This window comes from Corapipo altera, unplaced genomic scaffold (assembly GCF_003945725.1).
Source record: "Corapipo altera isolate COAL_440 unplaced genomic scaffold, ASM394572v1 96, whole genome shotgun sequence".
NCBI lineage: Eukaryota > Metazoa > Chordata > Aves > Passeriformes > Pipridae > Corapipo > Corapipo altera.
Window position 1 is genome coordinate 1025445 of NW_020884962.1, and position 8562 is coordinate 1034006.

Consider the following 8562-nt stretch of genomic DNA (forward strand, 5'->3'; position numbering starts at 1 on the left):
TTCCATGAGGAGCAACACTTCCATAGGGGGCAACACTTCCATGAGGGCAACACTTCCATAGGGGGGCAACACTTCCATAGGGGGCAACACTTCCATGAGGGCAACACTTCCATAGGGGGCAACACTTCCATAGGGGGCAACACTTCCATGAGGGCAACACTTCCATGGAGGGCAACACTTCCATGGAGGGCAACACTTCTGTGGGAACCCTTTCCCTGCAGCAAAGTGGGATTGGCAAGTGTCAAAACCCCATGAGCTAAAAGCGAGGGGAAGTGACCCAAAAGAGAAATGAATCCTCCTGGAGCAGGGATGGAAGAGGAGGAGGCTCCAGGTGGAGGCCCAGGAGGTGCCATTCCATGGCCCTGCCTCCAGTGAGCAGTGGGATGGCCGGGAGGGGATTTACTGGGAGCTCTGCTCCCGTTCCATGAGTGCTCCATGGACTATCTCCATGGACTATCGATTGTGCTGGAAGCGGGAGGGGAGCAAAGTCCAGCCTGCAGGGCTGGCCCTGGGGGAGCTGCCAGAGCCCATCTCAGCCCCCCCAAAGCCCAGGGCTCCGATCCCTCCCGGCCCGGGACAGGCTTGTTTTGCTGGCAAACAGTGAGTCAGAGCCGGGGAGCCATTCCTGGAGGGGAGGGATGGCTGTAAACAAGCACCTCTGTCACGTGGCTCATCAGGACCTGACCCTGATTAAAGGGGGAATTAACCAGTTGTACAAACCAACCCCCCCCAGAGTTCCTGCAGTTTGGGTCTGGGAGCTTTGACTGATCACACACGTCCCCCCCTTTTCCCTGCTGCCCACCGTCCAAATCCCGGGATATTCCCGAGAATCCTTTCCCACCTGGACCCCCCAGGCCTGTTTTCAGCTCCTCCAAGTGTGATCCACCCAGAGGGAACCAGGAGCCCTCGCTGCTGTTATCACCCAGAGATAAGAGCTCCGTGGGGCTCTTCCCCTTCCAGAACACCCCGGAATCCTTTTCCCAAGGGATGCTCAGCCCCAGGGAATCTGCCCAGAGGAATCCTGCCAGCCAGCAGCACCTTGCTCTGTGTGCAGCTCTCTGGGCCATTAAAATGGCAATTTCCAAGAATTAATTAGTGCTTCCCAAGTGCAACAACAAACACTGTCACTTGTGCCTAATTTCTTTTTTTTTTTTTGTTGGCTCCTGACTGAAAAATATTTAAATTATTAATCCACGCTGGTCCCTGTGCCCAAGCTCTGACACCCCAAAACAGAGTTACATTATTATTATTACACCATTATTATTATTACAATTAAATAGAATTAAAACATGCACCAAACTTCCTCCCTCATGGAGCGTTTTGGTCTTTCCTGCCTCCAAATTACCAGGGATGGGGGGAAAAATATAAATATGAGCTCGCTAACTGAGAGCTTTTACCACCTGTGGAAGAGAAGGGACCAAAAACTCTGTTTGGAATCACCCAATTTTCTAGAAAACCAGCAGCAGTTTGGGCTGAAACGCTTCGTTTCTCAGCATAAAGCAGATCCAACAGTCTTATAACACTGGGGATGTCACAGCTAAAGCTCTGCTCTGTCCCTCGGGCACAGGGGGGGGGGGATGTCCCTGCTCAGGGATTCCAGGAATTGCACCAGAGGTTGGGATTTGAAAGGCCAGACTGTGCTGCTGGGCCAGGCACAGATTTGGGATTTTTTTAGGTTGCCCAATTGAAAGGCTTCAAAGCCCCTTTTCCAGCAGGGTTTGTGTTTGTCTCCAGAGAGCCCTGGGGATGGCAGGAGGTTGTCCCTGACTCGGGGTTGTCACTGCTAATTACCCCTCGTCATTAATCAGCCCTGACCAACCCCCAGTTGCCGAACTGGGCCCAGAGAGGCTCAGCTCAGGCAGGGTTTGCTCCCCCAGATCCAAACCCTGGGGTTCAGGGGGGGAGCTGGGAATGTCCTGCACAAGGAAAAGGGTTCAGAGCCTGAGGGGCTCCCCCTGAATCCCACAGCTGGATTTGATTCCCAGGAGCTCCTTCCCCAGGGAGAGGAGTGTGGCACAATCAGGGCTCTGTGTGTGTGGGTGCCACGGCAGCAGCACTTCCCCGTGGCTTGACAGACAAATCCTGGCTGGAGATCCTTAAGGACGAGGGAACCGAGGGATAAAGAGCCCAGGGAGCAGAACCTGCCTTAATCACAAGTCCTGCCTGTGGAAAACCTTCTCGCTCCAACCGAGATCCAAACGGTGCAAGATCCTCCAAAGCCACTGCCAGGCCTCACTTTGGATTTCTTTGGAGATTGAGGCCACTGTTCCCGTTGCTCCAACCCCATCCCTGTGCCCAAACACCGAGGCTGCTCGTGGACAAAGTCACTTTGGGACTGAACTAGCTCTTTTTTTTTTTAAACAGAAGGTAAAATCCTTCTTACCCCTGAGAGTGGGACCGAGGTGGGGGATGGACAGAAGCATCGAGCAGGGGGTTAAATTTCAGCCTGTGGTTAATCTCAGCACACTGATAATCTCCAGGACCAACATCAAGGTCCTGGAGGGAGGGAGGGAGGGAGCCTTGGAGGGAGGATTTCAAAGGAATCAGGCGTAGGAATCTCCAAGGGAGAAGAAATGAACTCGGCACAGTTCTGGTTTAAAAGGGGCAGATCAAGAGCGAAAAGTAGGAACTCGGAGCAAAACACACAGAGAATAAACTAAAACTCTGAATTCTCCAGGCCCTGGAATTCCCAAGGAGCTGGCTGGGCATCTGGAAGGTGCCAGCAGAGCTTTGAAGTTCCAGCTGAAGCACCGAAGCCAAAGGTTTGGGAGAGCAGAGCCGGGTTTTCCGGATCCCACTGAACCCCCACTGGAGGTTGTTGGTGTTGGGTGTTCCCTGTGTTTTTGGAAAACTGTTTTCCTGAGGATTATGAGACTCTTTGCCCTGTTTACCAGAAGCCTTTATTGACACTGTTCCTTCTGGCAATAAGATGTTTTGTTACCAGCACATAAAAATGCCATTTTTTTTCCCCTTAATCCCCCGCTAATTCCAACTCCAGGTCCCTGGAGTTGCCTCTCTTCCCCCAACACTCCATACTAGGTCATTCCATAACCTGCTTTCCTGCTCAAAAGCCAGGCTCAGAAATTAGATTCATTTCTAAATTTAGGATTGATGGGATCACTCATTGCTGGTGGTAATTTATTTTTTTTTTTTCTTCCCCAGCAGATTTCAAGGGAAAAGAATTCCTGAAGCAACTGCTGCTCCTTGCTTGGGAGCTCCAGATCCCAGCACTGGGACCCCCTTCCCAGAATTAATGTGGAGTTTCTGGGAGAAGCCCAAGACTGGGGGGGGTTTCTCCTTCCAAAACAACCTTGTATTTCACTGGGGCTTCCCAAATTCCAGGAGGGGTTTTTTCCCTGGTGTTTATGTCAGGAATACAGGCTGTATTCCCATTCCCTGGGAATGGGAAGAGAGGAGGAGAAGAAGGAGAGGGAACCACCCTCAGCTGTGCCAACGGGGAGACTTTGGGAAGCTCTTTTCCAACCTCAAATCCGCCCTGGACAATGAATCCAAATATTCCTACTGGGGGAAAAAAAAGGGGGGAGGACCCTCCCAAGGGATGGAGGGATCCCAGGGATGCCACCCAAAGCTGAGGCACCCGTTGTTTCCCTGGGAGGAGGAGGAGGAGGAGGAGGAGGCTGGTCCTTCATCCCATGGAACTGAGAATTCCAGGGAATCGCGTGGGCTCCTCGGAGCTGCTTAACGAGTGCAGGGAAAGGACAGCCCAGCTCTTCCCAGCTCGGGGGGTTTGACATCCTTGGCATTGTATCCCAGGAGAGGAAGGAAGTTTCTCACTTCCCCAGCTATTCCAGTTACATAAATCAACCGCGGAGGGGAGGCTGGACTGGGATCCAAAGGGATCCAGCTCTGGGCTCGGAGGGGCCTTGGAGACACTTATCCAGAGATCCAAAGTATCCAAACCTTTGCCCCTTAGCAGTGATTAGATGGGAAAATGCTGAAATCCAACAGCTGGGAGAAAAATCTCCGTGATTTTGGCCCCGATGCCAAGAGTGTTCCCAAACGTGAGGCCTTCGGACCCAAATCCCAGAGGGTTTGCACCAAAGGCTGACATTTTTTCCAGCCTCTCTGGAACTCCCAGGTGTCACCTGTGGGCTCAGCTCCACAATTCAGCTCAGGAGAGGCTGTGGAAGGGGTGGGTTTTACGAGGTGGAGCTTTCCTGGCACGGGGAAAGCTGCAAAACCAGTCAAAGATGGGAGAAGCCCGAGGATCCCACTGGGAGCTGCGGGACGGGCTGTGCCAGGCACCCAAAGGCAACACTGCAGGGGCCCTCCTGGGATCCCACCCTGCAGCTAACGCTGGATATCCCCTGGGAGCAGGGAATGCTGAGCTGGAGCCGTGGGGACAGAGGGAATTCGTGTTTTCCACGGGCTTCCCCTCCCAACCAGCACTGGCTCCTCGTGCCACTCCAGGAATCTGTTCCATTAAAAGCAGTAAAAAAGTTGATGGAAGAGATTCTGTGCCAGTCACAAGCCCTGCCTGGGGAAGAGGTTCTTTTTCCAGGGATAGGGATTTAGATGGAGATGGGGATGAGATGCTCCCAAACACTGCCAGGACTTCGGATTTCTTTAACTGCTCAGTGATTCCTCCCTGACCTGAGGCAAGAAGTCCAGGAGGAACAGCCACGAGGGGACCTTCTCCTCCCCTCCCCGCTGGATTTTAGGCTTTCTCCTCTCCCCTGACTGAGGCAGGTGGAGGGGGTTTGGTCAAGATGGTTTTCTCTCTTCTGGGGTGGAAATGTTTATTATCCTGCTCTGAAATGAACTTTTCTGCATGAAACCAACCAAACAGGTCAGACTGCTGGGCTCTGGAGACACCCTCAGCCCACCTGGATCCGAGCTGGGGCAGCTCCAACGCCTTCAGCTTTCCCACCCGGAGCATAAACCACCCTGGAAAGGCTTCCAGAACCATCACAGCCCCCTGCAAAGCCAAGGGAATCACTCAGTAGGAGGGGGGGGGGGGGTTTATGGGGTGTCTCCTCTCGTTGTTCTTTGGCTCCAACATCCTCTGGGATTTTTGGGTGCACTCCAGGGAAAGGAGACCCTGAGTCAGCCCTGGAACGGGGGGGACAGGGAAGCCCCCCCAGCCAGGGCAGGGGAATGCTGTCCACACATATTCCTGGAGCTCTTCCCTAGGGAAGGTGCCACAGAGCTGTCTTAGAGACTCACAGGATCCCGGGATGGGTTGGGCTGGAAGGAACTTGAAGATAATCTGGATCCACCCCCTGCCAGGGGCAGGGACACCTCCCACTGTCCCAGGTGGCTCCAGCCCGGCCTGGGACACTTCCAGGGATGGAGCAGCCACAGCTTCTCTGGGAATTCCATCCCAGCCCCTCCCCACCCTCCCAGGGAGGAATTCCCAGAGCAGCTGTGGCTGCCCCATCCCTGGAAGTGTCCGAGGCCATGGAGCCACCTGGCCTATGGAAGGTGTCCCTGCCCATGGAGCAGGATGAGCTTTAAGGTCCCTTCCTTCAGCCCAAACCATCCTGGGATTGTGTGAATAAATCTCCACTCTTCCTGCTGAATTCCCAACGTGCCTCTGGCGAGACCTGGGACAACACACTTTGTCCTGCAGAGCCTCCTGGGGCTGCCCAGGTTGGAGCTGGGAATGTTGGGGTGGGAAGGGACTGCTGCCCTTCAGCCCTTCCCGAGGTCACAGACACCCAGTGACACCCAAAACTCCCAAATCCCTGGGATTTGGGGGGATTCCGTGGATTTTGTGCAGCTTTAAGGAAGTTTTAACGCTCCGGTTCCGCCTCTCCCACAACCCCTCACGATGGAAAGGGGATCATTCACTCTGGAGAGAACCAATCCACGGGCTCCCAGCAGCTTCCAGAGGCAAAGCCAGTGGGGTTGGGCACCTTCTGAACCCGAATTTTGTTATCTCCAGTCCCCAGCTCGCTGTTTAGAGACAAGTTCCGTCCTGCAGGACCCTCTGGAATCGCTCCTGGCAGCAGGAACGAAGGTGTTTCAAGGGAAGCCAAGTGGGAAAGAGGGAACAGCCTGGAGCACTCTGCCTGCTCCGGGTGCTGCCCAGCAGACAGTGGGATTTAGGCACCAGTGGCACAAAAAAAAAGGGGGAATTTCAGCTCTGTCTGTGTGGGAACATCAGCTGATTTTCCCTCTGGAAGATTCAGGCACTGTTTGGACGGGGCTGGACTCAGGCTCAGGGAAGATTTGCCATTAAACTCTTGGGAAAGCCTGAAAAAAGGAGTTTTCTGCACCACTGAGACGAGGGGGAAAAAAGCCAAATCTACAGCTTGAAAGACAACTGCCCACTAAAAATACAAGTTTTCTCTGGAAAAACTCTGTGCTTGGAACAGCAACGAAAAATACTGAAGTATTTCACACATTTTCTTGGCATTTGCTGGTACTTTGTACTGAGAAAGTTCAAATAAATACTTCTACCACCGATTTCTAAGTTTTTTTTCAGAGTTATATTTAAAGCTCTTCCTCAAGTTAAAGCCAGGAGAAAAACTTTTTCTCAAGTCAAAGCAAAAAAAAAAAAAATAAGAGAAGCTTTTTCTTCCCCTTGCACTTATTTTCCTGCTTGGAATTTGCTCCCGAGCGAAAATCTGTGCAGTGGAGTCTCTTCTAAACACTCAAATTCCCAATATTTTACCTCCAGCAACTGGCAGAGTTCATGCACAAGCCTCCCTTGTATCCGACTTTTCCCACCACCCACAGCACGAAAAACGGGGAGAAAAAAAAAAGCAAAAGCGGAAAAGACCGAGAGAAAAAAAGAGGCAGAAAATTAATAATTAATTGGATTTCTCTGAAGCCCTCCAGACACCGGCAGAGAGTGGAGCCCGGCGGAGCTGGGGGTGAGCAGAAGGTGGCAGACCACAGACAGGATATAACTTTATTTTCGAATAGAGCTTGTCTTACAAACTAAACCCACCCCCCCACCCCTCAGAGAAAACTGCCGGGAAATGAGAAATAAGAACCAAATAAATAAATAAATAAATAAAATAAATAAATAAATAAGCAGACCGGCCGGGGCAGAGGGAAGAGCGGGTTAAAATTGGGGGAAGGACGAGCCCGTTCCCAAATCCCGGCACCCCGAGGAGCTCCCGGGGGGGGGGACGCGGCCCCGCGCTGGCACCACCCCACCCCCAGCTCCGGCTTTAGGCCCGGCTTTAGTCCAGCCCACTTCGACCCGGGTTTGTCCCTGCCCACGTGTCCGTCCTGCCTTCCCAGGACCACCCCGGCCAAGCCAGACCCCCCCCCCCCCCCCGCGATTTGGGGGCGGCCCCTCGGTTTTCCCAGGGTTTTTCCCAGCGGATCCCTGGGTTCTGGGGCGGGTCCCCCCACCCCCTTCCCGGGTTTTGGGGCAGCCCCTCGGGGTTATCCCACGGACCCCCCGAGTTTTCCTGCAGCCCCTCAGGTTCCTCAGGTTTTCCTGCAGACCCCCGGGTTACCCCACAGACCCCCGGATTTTGGGGCAGACCCCCCGGATTTTGGGGCAGACGCTCGGGTTTTCCCTCAGTTTTTGGCGCAGCCCTCCCGGGTTTCCCTGCAGACCCTCAGGTTTTGGGGCAGACCCCCAAATTTCCTCCCAGACCCCCAGGTTTCACTCAGACCCTCAGGTTTTGGGGCAGACCCCCAGGTTTCACTCAGATCCTCAGGTTTTGGGGCAGACCCCCAGGTTTCCCTGCAGACCCCCAGGTTTCACTCAGACCCTCGAGTTTTGGGGCAGACCCCCAGATTTCACTCAGACCCTCAGGTTTTGGGGCAGACCCCCAGGTTTCCCCACAGACCCTCCGGTTTCACTCAGACCCTCCCGTTTTGGGGCAGACCCTCGGGTCTCCCTATGGACCCTCAGGTTTTGGGACAGACCCCTGGGTTTTGAGGAAGATCCCCAGGTTTTCCTGCGGACCCTCAGGTTTTGCCCCAGACACTGGGATTTTCCAGTGGACTCCCGGGTTTTCCTGCAGACCCTCAGGTTTTAGGACAGACCCTCGGGTCCTGCCCCAGACACTCAGGTTTCCCAGTAGACCCCCGGATTTTGGAGCAGCCCCTCGGGGTTTCCCCACAGACCCTCAGGTCTTGGGACCCTCGGTTTTCGGGACAGAGGCCTGGATTTTGGGGAAGACCCCCGAGTTTTCCTGCAGACCCCCGAGTTCTGGCACAGACCCCCAAGTTTTGGGGCAGACCCTCAGGTTTTGGGACAGAGCCCTGGATTTTGGGGCAAATGCCCAAGTTTTCCAGCAGACCCTCAGGTTTCAGGGCAGACCCTCAGGTTTGCTACAAACCCTCAGGTTTCCCTGTGGAGGTTTTGGGACAGAGCCCTGGATTTTGGGACAGACCCCCAAGTTTCCCTACAGACCCTCAGGTCTTCCAGCAGACCCTTGGGTTTATTACAAACCCTCAGGTTTTCCAGCAGACCCTCAGTTTTTGGGACAGATTTTGGAGCAGAACCCTCAGCTTTTCCTGCAGACCCTCAGCTTTCCCAGCAAACCCTCAGGTTTCAGGGCAGACCCTTGGGTTTATTAAAAACCCTCAGGTTTCCCCGTGGACCCTCAGATTTTCCAGCAGACCCTC